Source organism: Engystomops pustulosus, chromosome 7 (genome assembly GCF_040894005.1).
Source record: "Engystomops pustulosus chromosome 7, aEngPut4.maternal, whole genome shotgun sequence".
In the NCBI taxonomy this organism is placed as follows: domain Eukaryota; kingdom Metazoa; phylum Chordata; class Amphibia; order Anura; family Leptodactylidae; genus Engystomops; species Engystomops pustulosus.
The window spans coordinates 123,155,492-123,169,405 of record NC_092417.1 but is presented as its reverse complement, the minus strand read 5'-3'; the positions used below and the strand labels follow the sequence as shown (position 1 = coordinate 123,169,405).

The 13,914-nt window shown below is 42.3% G+C and overlaps 1 protein-coding gene across 2 annotated transcripts in view; it reads right to left on the bottom strand.

Moving 5' to 3' along the window:
• The window catches only part of LOC140070807 (inactive hydroxysteroid dehydrogenase-like protein 1), a 37,661-nt gene extending 24,300 nt beyond the window's left edge, over positions 1 to 13,361 (bottom strand). For both annotated transcript variants that reach the window (XM_072117727.1, XM_072117726.1), the window contains exon 1: positions 13,217 to 13,361. The gene's annotated coding sequence lies outside the window, so the exon portion shown is untranslated. The remainder of the gene's footprint in view (positions 1 to 13,216) is intronic.
• Positions 13,362 to 13,914: the final 553 nt, after the last annotated feature.

Sequence of the window (13,914 nt, the reverse complement as noted above, 5' to 3'; positions counted from 1 at the left end):
CAACTGGCTCTAGCTATAGTACTCTATGCATTTAATTTTTCTGGAGGGCCACCTACCCGGTCCTCTGTTTTAAGCAATTTTTGGGAGTGCCACATACAGGCACTAAATCTATTTAATTTTTCTGGAGGACCACCTACCTGCTCCTCTGGTTTGAAAACTTTTTTGGACTGCCACATACAGGCACTCAATTTATTTATTTTTTCTGGAGGACCACCTACCTGCTCCTCTGGTTTGAAAACTTTTTTGGACTGCCACATACAGGCACTCAATTTATTTATTTTTTCTGGAGGACCACCTACCTGCTCCTCTGGTTTGAAAACTTTTTTGGACTGCCACATACAGGCATTAAATTGTCTCCATAGCAGCCTCCACATGTCGTCTTTTTAGCTGGCTCCACACGTTGTCTCCATTGCTACCTCCACACGTCATCGCCATAGCTGCCTCCAAAAGTCGTCCATATAGCTGCCTCCATACATGGTCTCCTTATCAAACGAACTGTGTCAGGCAGAATTTTGGGTTGTTTTCATGGATTCCACATCAAACTTGTTAACTTTGTCGCCACCCTGCTGTGTAATCCACAAAATATACTGGCAAACTTTTATCATTTACCAATATTATTTCAGCGCTTCTTGCGCATCTGTTTACATTCCCCTCACCCGCCATATCCTAAACTTATAAGAACACTACTACACTTGATCTTATACAAAAGGTTCTTAGAAGTGCTGTTTGGGGAGTAGCCTAGAGACAGGGGCTTGGATTGGCGAAAGCTTGCCTGGCTGCGGAGCGCCAGTTCCATCTCAAGATCCGACTAACATAGTTTTAACTGCAGCACCTTTAATCTACTACTAGTTCACTGCCTCCATACATCGTCCCCTTATCAAACGAGCTGTGTCGGGCAGAATTTTGGGTTGCTTTCATGGCTTCCACATCAAACTTGTTAACTTTGTCGCCACCCTGCTGTGTAATCCACAAAATATACTGGCAAACTTTTATCATTTACCAATATTATTTCAGCGCTTCTTGCGCATCTGTTTACATTCCCCTCACCCTCCATATCCTAAACTTATAAGAACGCTACTACACTTGATCTTATTATAAAAATTATAATTTTTTCAAAGTAAACAAATCTGGCCCCCAGGCCCATTTTGGGTGGGGAGGACCCGAGAGACAGGGGCTTGGACAGGCGAAATCTCGCCTGGCAGTGGACCGCCAGCTCCATCCCAAGATTAGGCAGCCTCAGAGGCATCCATGCATGCTGCCCCTGCTGTTTCCTGTCCATTTTGCCTCCACGATCCTCCACAGCGTCCACCAATGTCTCATTTCAACTCTCTATACCCCAGACGCTGGAGCACGAGAGGATATGCAGCACATCATCCCCTTATCAAACGAGCTGTGTCAGGCAGAATTTTCAGGTGTTTCACCAGATACATAGTGGAACTCGGCCCATCTGTCGCCGCCATGCTGGAGACCTGAAGTTGCAATCATAGCAGCGCAATATGAATGCCCCATACTGTCGCTCTTAATCATGGAAGTCGTCTCCATGGCTGCCTCCACATGTCGTCCCCTTATCAAAAGAGCTGTGTCAGGCTAATTTTTAGGGTGTTTCACCAGATACGTTATGGAACTTGGTCCCTATGTCGCCACCATGCTGTGTTATCGACTAAATATACCGTCAACCTTTTGTTCACATAGGAAATCATTTCAGCGCTTCTTGCTCACCTCCTTTGGTGAAACCTGAGTCCATTTAGGGTATGTCGCCATGAGACTCTCTAGCCTGCCACTGCTTCTGCATGCCGTCCCCTATAGTATCAGGGTTAATTATTGCATGTTTTAGATGCTATCTAGCCTCATTCGGTCACTTTGTCATGGCCATGCTGTTGCCCATAATTTTGGCATAATGGTGCGATTAAGCAGCCTCAGAGGCATCCATGCATGCTGCCCCTGCTGTTTCCTGTCCATTCCCGTGGTGTTTCCATCCTTTTCTGAGGTTCCCAGGTGTTTGGCCAAGCTTCCCTGTGCAGAGCCTTGGTCCCCTTGAAAAATGCTTCGTCTCGAATAACGAGTACCCGAGCATTTTAGTGCTCGCTCATCTCTAATAAATACATAACATCCGTCTTGCTGTTTATGCCTTATGGCATCTTACTGTCTAGAGTTAGGATCCAAAACATCTCACGGTTACACAGCTTATGTGTTCTATCACCTCCTCTGGCTGGGGTCGTAACTCTTTCGATGCCAGTGACTTCCATGGAGGAAAAATCACCCTTATGTATATTATAAAAATGCTTTGATAAGCTAGATATATTTTTATCTGTGGGTTTAGATGTTCTGCAATTCTTTTGGATAGGGCTACCAATGTACTGTACATTTCAAATGTTACAACAGGCTAAGGAAACAATATATTTGGTGTTGGAATTTATAAATGTTTTGATATTTCTTGGTTTATTGTCATGTTTAGAAAAAAAAATTATTTAGTTCGACATGAAATGACATACATTACATCTACTGCATCCACAGACATAGGACCCTTTGATATTCAACCATGTGTCTGTTTTATCTTGTGTGGCAGAAGAAAACATAGAGGGTGAAATCACATTTCCCACCGTACGGGCTCTACGAGACACAAACTGGCAGCCTGAGCATAAAATGGCATCTACATGTAAAATTGGTAAGTGTCTCCTCACTATATTTATCATGTCATTGTCATCTTCACTGTACGTGGTGGAAAAGATAACTTTCTGTGGAGTAGAATCCTGCTTGGTATTTCTACAATGGTCCTTTAAGAGAGAATCTCTGGTTCTATTGCTAGCAATGTTTCTCGCTCTCGCTATATCTGAAAATCCTCTATCCATAAGCCAATTTGTCATAGTAGTGCCCTCTTCAGAAAAGGCATGTAAAGTGCTGCAACTCCTGCATGCTCTAATAAATTCCCCTACCGGAAGGTTCTTAGTTGGTTTGGACTCAATAGTCCCAGTAACAAACAAACAAACAAACAAACAGGGGGCTGGCGTTGAGTGCGTTGATGTGGGGTTCCACAGGTATGCACCAACAGAGCCAAGAGAAAGGAGATAAAAAAGCGCAGAAGATTAAAGTGTAATCTACTTAAAGAAGGTTATATGCAATGGAGTGTCTCTCACCTGCTCCAGTGAAAGGTAGAGCATATCATAGGTAAATGAGTGGAGAGAAGCTGCTGCCAACGGGACACAGGTCCGTACAACCAGTGGTGGCGGACTTGGCGGGTATAGCAGAGATCCACGAGGTGTTGTCCCATTCTGGAGGGCACTACCGCACTCAGAGATTAGACCGGAATGTTATATCCATAAAAATGATTTTAATTAAAGGTAAAACATACGCTGGAGCCTTCGTCAGGTGAAAAATTACATACAAATTTGTGGATCTCCTCAATAGTCCCAGTGGCATTATTCCCTTGTAGAATGACGTCTAGAATTGTAATGCTATTTTTCCCAATGGTGTAAGTAAATTCCAAGTTACAATCATTGTTATTTATATACAACATGAAATCTGATATAGATGTAGTTGAACCTCTCCATATAAGTAGACCATCATCTATATATCTTCCGTAAAAATGAATAGAATTGTAAAATGGATTGTCATTGGAGTAGATAAATGTTTGCTAATGAAGGGAAGAAACAAGAGCCCATAGGGCATTGGTGGCGAACCTATGGCACGGGTGCCAGAGGCGGCACTCGGAGCCCTTTATGTGGGCACCCGGGCCATCGCCCCAACAGACCAGACAGGACTCTAAGAATCTTCCTGCAGTTCCAAGCAACTTAAAAGATACTGTTTTCAGTGATATTTTGATACCTTTTTAGCTACTTGGGACTGTAGGGAGAGGGAGAATGTGTAGAAAGGGCCGAATTATCTTTGGAGGACCTTCTTCTGGTCCCACAGTTCTCTGTGTACAGAGGGACACTAGAAAGAAGCTAAAATGATGAAAAATTTCCATCTTTCTACTGTGTTGCTTTCCTCAGGAGGCCAATATGATTGAAAGTTGTTGAACAGGGAGCAACAAGTTACGGCTTTAACTTTTGGATGGCACCTCGCGATAAATAAGGGGGGTTTTGGGTTGCAGTTTGAGCACTCGGCCGCTAAAAGGTTCGCCATCACTGCCATAGGGCATCCATGAATCTGCAAATAATAGTTATTGTTGAAAGAGAATTTTTTTTTTTAAAGTAAAACATGGGTCACTGTAAGTATGTACTGTTGTAATTCCACAGAATAGTCCGTATATTTTTGCATATGATAGTGTAATGCTGTTTATGCTGTCTCATGGGGTATATTCGTGTACAACGCTGAAATATCCCATGTGACCCATGTGCAATCCTTATACCATGTAATATTGGACATTGTTCTGAGGACTTGTTTAGTATCTTGTAAATAACCTGGTGTCTGTTTAACTATTGGTTGTAGATGTTGGTCTGACCAATTGCTGAGGCGCTCTAATAATGAATTAACTCCCGAAATAATGGGACGTAAAGGGGACGGAAAAATCTCCTTATGGGAGAACATGGAACACAGGGCACTGAGGGTGCCCAGGTATTAAATACTCAGCCTCTTTGACTTTGTGTATGTTCAATGACACACCCCATTTAAAGGGAACCTACCACCACAATTCTACCTATAAAGGTAGAACAGGTGGTAGGTGCATGTATGGGAAGCGAGGATAGCCCTTTTTAGAGCTAATCCTCACGTCCCTGCTATCTTTTTGAAATCTTTATTGCCCTAATATGTAAATTTTGTTAAGCGGCTACTGGGGCATGAGGACATGAGGCTACACGTCGCAGCTACTCCACGCTCCAGTAGCCTCTTTGCTCCTCCTACCCTGAGATCTTCGGCGCGCAGCTCCTCATAGCTGCACACCCTCGTCCAAGAAGCCGGAGTTCTGCGCATGCACAGTAGCTCTGGCCTCGAAGTTGTGGCCGCGCAGCCGCAGGCCCAAATTCTTTGCATGCGCAGAACGCTGGCTTCTGGGATGAGGGCGTGTAGCTAGGCTGACACTGCTAATATTCTGCAGAGTATTATCATGAACAAGCAATCAGATGATTGCTTGTTTATTTCCAATGGTGGAAATAGTAAAAAAAAAAAAGTTATTCAATAAAAATTAAGTAATAAATCAACAAAAATTCCCATAAGCCCCATAAAGTCTAAGGCTATATTCACACTGCCGTTGCCCGCCCGTACCGTACCGTAGCGGGCAACGGCAGTGTACGGGGAGAGGAGGAGGAGGTGAGCGCAGCTCACCCCCGCCCCTCTCCATAGCAACCTATGGCGCACGGCGCCGTATTACGGGAAAAGATAGGACAGGTCCTATCTTTTTCCCGGGTACGGAACGGTACGGTGCCGCACGTGTGCTGCACCGTACCGCTCCCGTAGGGTGCCGGGCGCCCATAGAAGTGTATGGGGGACGTATATCGGCCGTATATACATCGGCCGTATATATGTCCCCCATACGTTAGTGTGAATGTAGCCTTAGTCATAACACAAACCCCACATATATAGTACCCTGTTTCCCCGAAAATAAGACAGTGTCTTATATTAATTTTTGCTCCTAAAGAGGCACTAGGTCTTATTTTCAGGGAATGTCTTATTTTTCCATGAACAAGAATTTACATTTAAAGGGGTTATCCGGGTTTAAAAAATTTCTTATGGCCGGGCTGGGGAGGGCTATTTAAACACAATAAACATGTACTTACCTCCTCTGGTGCTGCCGATGTCCTGCGCCGCGGCTGGTCTTCTCTGTGCGCCGGTTTCATTACAGGTGCGCACAGAGAGCTTCCGGCCGGCCGGATGCTCCCATGCGACACCATCTCCCAGCGCTTACAACGCTGAGAGATAGGGACGGATGGGAGGAGCCGGCCACATCGCGGACCGGAAGCTCCCTGTGCGCGGCTTCCGTGCCCCTGTAAACAAACAGGGGCACGGATCGAAGGGACCGCGGCCCGGGACATCAGCGGCGCTGGACTAGGAAAGTACATGTTTATTATGTTTAACTAGCCCTCCCCAGCCCGGCCCTAGGTAATTTTTAAAACCCGGATAACGCCTTTAACATTGAACAAAAAAATTAACTTCTCTAACATCCGTATGACTCTCCAAACTCTGAATTTCATGCTGTATTTCTTCTGACTCCACTTCTATTAGAATCATTGGCTCCAATCTCTCGTGTTCTTTAAGTTTCCATAAATGACCCCTTCTTATCCTAAATCACCGGCAGTGCAACAACCAGTGATTTAATTCCATAAATTCTTCCCCATGTCACAACCTTCTGCAGCATCCAAAAGATTTACTAATACTAATGTATGGCGTGGGGTGAACTGCTGCAATGACTGCCGCTAGGTCTTATTTTCAGGGGAGGCCTTTTATTTCTAAGCCTGAACAAATTTGTACTAGGTCTTATTTTCGGGGAAACAGGGTATCACCGCGTCCGTAACAACCCGTAGAATAAAAGTAAATAATTATTGAACCCGCACGATGAACGTCGTTAAAAGAAACTTAAAAAAACTGCCAAAATTTATGATTTTTACCTGTGCAATCCCAAAAAAGCAATAAAGTGCTAAAAAAAAACATATGTACTCCAGAAAGATGCTGTTGCAAAGTACAACATATGCTGCAAAAAATTACCCATCAACCAGCTCCATAGCAAAAAAAAAATGTAACATTTTTCTTACATTAGGGTTTTATTTGAAAAATTTAGTAAAACGTAAGAAAAAATATTCATGTATGGTATCCCCGTAATCGTATTGAACCATAGAATAAAGATAACATGATTATTAGGCTATACGGAGACCACCCAAAAAAAAAAAAAAACAGTACAGAATTGATGCTTTTCTATTTCTGCCCTCAAAAAAAAGTTCCTAAATTTTCAACAATAGGGGATAACAACCCCAAAATGGTAACACTGGAAAAAGCATCTCATCCCGCAAAAAATGCTATCACATGGCCCCAATAACAAAAAAGGGAACATTTTATAGCCTAAAAAAGGGACCAATGGTCTCTGTACTCGGGAGGAATTGCAGAACAAATTTTAAGATCGCGTTTCTCTTTTTATCTTTTGGATATGTGTAAATTTTAGGGCTAAATGAACATATAACCGACAAAATTTGACCTTCTAAATTTCACCTCCATTTTGTTTTGATTACAATGAAGATCTCAAGGAGTTAATCTTCCTAAAAGTTGTTTCTGATAGTTTGAGGGGTGCAAATTTGAAAATGGGTTGATTAAATAGGGGGTTTTTATGTTAAATATGTAAAATTTTATTCAAAACAATATTTATCCCTAAAATAGCCAATTCTGAAAATACGGAAAAATCTATATTTGATTTGTAAGCCGTGTGATCAAAATAAATTATCCAGACATTTCAAAAACTTATTTAGGTGGTAAATCTATCTGCCTGAAAATGAAATTATTTCGAATTTTGAAAATTTAAAAAAAAAAATAAAATCTGCCTTTTTTTGTAAATAAACGCAAAACTTATAAGCCAAAATGTTGGTCACTAAGAGTCCTTGACGGAGAAGACGTAGTGACGGAGAAACCCATCGGCCTAGCCAAAGGACCCTTAGTGACACTATGCAAATGCTATGTAAAATGCAAATGCTACATGAATGCCATGCCATCGCTATGCAAACACAAAGTAAATGCAAACACCATGAAAATGCAACTGCCAGCAAAGCAGCCTTTAGATGACCGTAGAAAACAATTATTGCTATAATATTCATAATAGCTTTTCTGACATTGCCTCCTTCTAATGAGATGATTAGCATAACACACTCCTCCAGCCCCTGCCCCTGCCCCTCCTCTCTGACCAAAAACAGATTACAATGGTCAGAAACTGGGAATGATATCTCTGCAACCATGGGGGCTGTAAGGAAAAATCAAAGTACCCGAGTCTGTGTAACAGCCCCTACAGGATGGTTTGCTAATCTACACATGTGTGACATGGTGAAAGGTCTTCTTTAACCCCTTAAGGACGCAGGGTTTTTCGGCCGATTTCTCGCTCTCCAACTTCAAAAATCCATAACTTTTTCATTTTTACGTGTACAGACCTGTGTGAGGGCTTATTTTGTGCGTAACAAATTTTACTTTCCCGTGATGTTATTTATTTTAACATGCCGTGTACTGCGAAGCTGAAAAAAAATTCCAAATGTGGAAAAATTGAAAAAAAACGTCACATGCGTCACGTTCTTGTGGGCTCAGTTTTTACGACTTTCACTCTTCGCTCCAAATAACATGCCTACTTTATTCTTTGGTTCGGTGCTATCGCGGTGATACCAAATTTATATAGGTTTTATTGTGTTTTAATACATTTTCAAAAATTAAACGAATGTGTACAAAAAAGAAAAAAATTTTTTTGCCATCTTCTGACGCTAATAACTTTTTCATACTTTGGCGCACGGAGATGTGTGATGTGTCATTTTTTGCGAAATGAGGCGACGTTTTCATTGCTACCATTTTGAGGTCTGTGCGACATTTTGATCATTTTTTATTTCATTTTTTATGTTATGTAAAAAGGTGTAAAAGTCGCATTTCGGACATTTGGGCGCCATTTCCCGCCTCGGAGGTCACCGCCGGCCGTAACCGTTTTTATATTTTGATAGATCGGGCATTTTGGGACGCGGCGATACCTAATATGTTTGTGATTTTTACTGTTTATTATGTTTTATATCCGTTCTAGGGAAAGGGGGGTGATTTGAACTTTTAATATTTTATTAATTTTTTTTATTTTGTAAACTTTTTTTTTTCACTATTTTTTAGACCATCTAGGGTACATTAACCCTAGATCAGTGATGGCGAACCTTTTGGAGACAGAGTTCCCAAGCTACAACCAAAACAAACTGGTATGTCGCAAAGTGCCAACATGACAATCTAAGCAGTAACTTATTCCTGCTGTAGCACAGGTTTTTATTGTATTGGCGCCCTGAGTTCACCAATACAATAGAAACATGGAGAAATTTGGATTGTAGCTTCCCACCAGGGTCCCCTGAAGAGGAAGGATCAGGGGACGCAATGACAATCCATGCCTATCCAGCCCTCCCAGCTCCTCCTGTAGTCCTGGCAGCCAAGGATGTCGCTTTACAATAGCACTGAGCATGGTGCGTCCTGGGCTGTATTGGACCGTTGGGGTAAGCCTTGAGTCCTATCTGGCAAACTCAGTGTTGGGGTGAAGGCCTGGGTGCCCACAGAAAGGGCTCTGAGTGCCACCTCTGGCACCCGTGCCATAGGTTCGCCACCACTGCCCTAGATGGTCAGATCGCTCCTACCATATACTGCAATACTACAGTATTGCAATATATGGCATTTTTGCAGGTCATACATTACAATGAGCCACTGGCTCATTGTAACGAACCTGCATAAGCCATGTAGCCTCGTGTCAAAAGAAGACCCAAGGCTACCATGGTAACCGATCGCCACCCCCCGATGTCGTTCGGGGGCGTGGCGATCGGAAAAAAGATGGCGGCGCCCGCGCGCCGCCGTCGTTTAAACGCCGCCGGCGACTTTGCCGGCGGCGTTGAAGGGGTTATTAGCGGTGGGGGTTTTGTGCAATATGCAAAAACCCCCACCTTTGTATGAAGAGGACTCAGCCCGTATACCTCTGCGCCGTAGAGCTACGGCGCAGAGCGTTAAGGGGTTAAGAAAAGAGAAACCTCCAGTACAAAATTGAACAACCGACATAATGCATCATGTAGCATGGGAGGCTCAATCTGCTCTGGAAAGCCGTGTATCTGTATGTTATTGCCGCATCCTGTTTTCAGCATAATCTAATTGGTCTGCTAGGAACCGCAGTTGGAAATTATGGGTACCCAGAGCTTTGTTGTGAGTATCTAAGTGGTCCCAATGAGATGATTGTGTTACTTCAGCCTAAGACACTCTGGTATCTAGTCGGGACCAGACGGGCCATATAGCTCTCTATATCATCCCTAGTAGGAATGGTGCGAAGGTGGGAGCTGTGAACGGTGCAAGAGCCCCTTGCTTTTGAAAAAATAGTACATACTGAGAACAGGTTTCCTTTGCAGGTGCAGCAGTACATATTAGGCTTAACCCCTTCCCGACATTTGACGTAATAGTACTGCATTGCGGGAGGTGCGTTCCTGCAAAATGCAGTACTATTACGTCATGCTTCTGGCACCGGCTCCTGAACGGAGCTGGCGCCAGAAGCTGCAGGTGTCAGCTATATATTATAGCCGACACCTGCCTGTAACACACGTGATCGGAGATTTACCCCTGTTAACCCCTGACACGCCGCGGTCGCGCTGACCGCGGCGTGCAAGGTGCATTTGAGAAGAATTGGACCCCCCCCCCTCGCGGCGCATACCGGGGGGGGGGGGGGGGCGGTCCGCTGCAAATAATTAATTAAATAAAGTTAGAGTCCCCTAAACACAAATATTCCCTATACACATGCAATAAAGTGAAAAAACCACAAAATCACCAAAAAACCCCACATATTTGGTATCGCCGCGTCCATAACAATCCGTACAATAACTCAGAAACATTATTGGACCTGCTCGGTGAACGCCGTAAAAACAAAAACCGAAAAACACGCCAAAAATGTACATTTTTCATAAAATCTCTACACAAAAATGTTCTAAAAAGTGATCAAAAAAAGTTATGTGTGCAAAAATGGTACCACTGAAAAGAACAACTCAACACGTAAAAAATAAGTCCTAAACTAGCTCTGTCAACCAAAAAATAGACCAAGTTACGTCTCCGAAAAGATGGCGATGCAAAAACAAATGAGATTTCCTCTATATATAGTTTTTATCCAGTAAAATTGTAAAAATAAATGAAAAACTATATAAATGAGGCATCACTGTAATCGTAGTGACCTATAGAATAAAGATAATATAGTATTTTTAGTGTACGGTGTACGACCCCCAAAAAATAAGAAAAGAAAGTAAACCAAAATTGACAATTTTCTTTTCACCCATACATTCAAGAGTTAATAAAATCTCATCAATAAGCTAATGACCCACTAAAATGAAGTATTTGTAAAGTGCATCTCATGTAGCAAAAAATAAGCCCTTATATGTCCAAATTGCCAAAAAAATAAAGATTGTATAGCCAATAAAAAGTGACAATGCATAATCTGCTCTGAATGGCGCAGCTTCCCTTCGATGCCCTGGCGTGTGCCCACACAGCAGGTTACCACCACGTATGGGGTATTATTATACACGGAAGAGATTGGGTATCAAATTTTATGGAGCGTTTTGGTATTTTATTCACTGAGAATTTGTACATTTTTTGAAAAACATGTTTTTTTAGCCAAAAAAATTTTACTTTCAAAATTGCATCCGATTTTGTTTTAACCCCTGTAAAACAATTAAAGGGTTAACAAACTTCATAAAAGTTGTTTCACGTACGTTGAGGGGTGTAGTTTCTATAATGGGGTAATTTATGGGATTTTACTTTTATTTAGGTCTCTCAAAGTGATTTGAAACCTGAGCAGGTCCCTCAATAGCAGGATTTTGCGTTTATGAAAATGTGAAAAATCGCACCTAACGTTCAAAGGCCCATAACATCCTACAAAAATAACAGTATGTATAAAAAACCATGTCCACATAAAGAAGACATTTAGTGAATGTTAGTTATTACGTTTTTTTGCGGTTATGACTATGTATGGAAAAAGTAGAACATTTTGAAGTTCGAAAATCAAGAATTTTTCCAAATTTTCACCAAATATCTGATTTTCTCATAAATAAATGCAAAACATAACACCAAAATTTTTCAACTAACCTGAAGTACAATGTGTCACGAGAAAACAATTTTAAAATCACTTGGATATGTTAAAGCGTTCCGAAGTTATAACCACTTGTAGTGACACAGGGCTGATTTGAAAAAATGGGCCGTGTCAGGAAGGTGAAAAGTGGCTTCAGTGTTAAGGGGTTAAAGGAAGTCTACCATTTGTTTTTATGTATTGTGAAACAAACATACCTTAAGAATGCTGATGCAGCAACATATCTTGTTTAATTCCTGATCCAAGTGGTTTTGCTCAAAAAACAATAATAATATTCAGGGCCTTTGGAAAGCTAGGTGAAGATTGCCTGCCATGTATAAGCACATTTAGAGCTTCCTAAACTGTCCAGACAGGACTAATCAACCTGACATGGATGACTCATAGACAGCAGCTGAGGGATGGTGCAGCAATTGATTACTTCTGCCTGTCAGGGACAAACCAGTGATTACATCACTCTCTGAAGCAGTGTATAATTAGAGTAAGAGGAGAAGCTCCGAGCAGGCACAGGAGCGACAGAGCCTCATTATTGTGATTTTATAATAGTTTTTTCAGCAAAATCACTCAGTTCAGGGATTAAACATGATCAGTGTAGCTACAGCATTCTCAAGGTATGTTTGCTTCATAATATATAAAAGCAAATGGTAGATTTTCATTAAAGCTTGGGAGCATGGGGGTGCCGAAGACATTGGCGATGCAGGCGGAATATGAGCTGATGGTGTGACAGGCCACTCCTCACCAGTATCTAAACACAAGCTCGGTGTTGAGATGTTACTGTGCTACCAGCACTGCCACACAAGAGAGGCCATCTACATTAGGTGTCGGGAGACCCCTAGAGGTCTGTATATACTAAGTCTTTGCCCAGGAGGGACCTGGGGGTTGTGCGGCCTGGAGTGTGAATGGTGGTGTATAGTAACCAGTGCCAATGAGGAGGAGGGGAGCTCACTACATGTCCCAGGGGAGGATAATGGGGCACAGTACCACAGGAGGCATGGACACTAGTGTACCCGCTCGGGGATCTGGGAATGGTGGCGTTATCTGCCAGGGCAGAGGACAGTCCTGGATCAGTGTGGCCCGCGGCCACAGCCTCCTCCACGCTGGCTACCCCCAGTGCCGGCCTGACAGTCCTAGGTGCGGTGATGAATTGTGATTTTTTTTTTTTAAACACACATCTGCATAGACCTTGTATCTGACATTTCTGCCACATGACATAGATAATATGTAAATGCACCCTTCTCAGAGTGAAATGTTATGTGATAAGGCCCTAATGAATGTAAACAGTGGTACTGAATTGTTGCTATTCCCACCCACACACGATTTTAACAGTGTGTACTGTGTCTGTTATAACGGTGTCCTGCACATGAAAAGAGAGGACAAGGATATATGCAGGTAAGGAAGATTTGACACAGCGACACATTTAAACATAAAACTCATTGGTACATGTTGTACAGGGAAGCCAACAGGTAATGCGCTGACCTGCACTATCAGCAACCTCTTGTCTCCGCTCTGAGGTCCCGGCCGCTCAAGTGACTTTACAGACAGGAAGTAGAGGACTAAGCTGCTAAGCTGTAACGTGACTAGGAAGTGTCTCCACAGCTGCACGTAAGCAGGCTTCAGGTCCTGGAAGATCAATAGACAGGCTTACTGAATTGGTTAAGCTGCTCAGAGAGTTCATAGTCAATCAAATAGCTCTGTTATTAAATTTACATTCATTTCACAGAAATAATGTTGTGTGAATGACTGCAGCATCTGCTGTATGAAAGAGCTCACCCGTGTGATTTATACACCTGACAGGACCTGAGGACTTCCGACGAGACAAAAACAAAACCCATTTGATATTTTAACCAGTTAATGACAAGACCTATAAAGGGTTTTAACAATTTTCTTGAGCACCTGTTTTCCACTTTAAAGGGGTCGTCTGTTATAAAAAAAAAAAAATTCAACCGGACTGGGGCTTTTAAAAAAAAAAAAAGTAAAGCAGCACTCCCCTGCTTCAGCACTCGCGAATAATTTTTTTAAATAAAAAATAAACTCATTGTTAGAGATTTTTATCCAGGGCTCTAACAACCAGTTGATCTCCAAATTAATTGTTACAGAAAGAGGATAAGATGGCCATCGTACCAGAATGCTTAGCACATAAAAGTCACAGACAGGTGTTAAGCTGCCCTCAAATC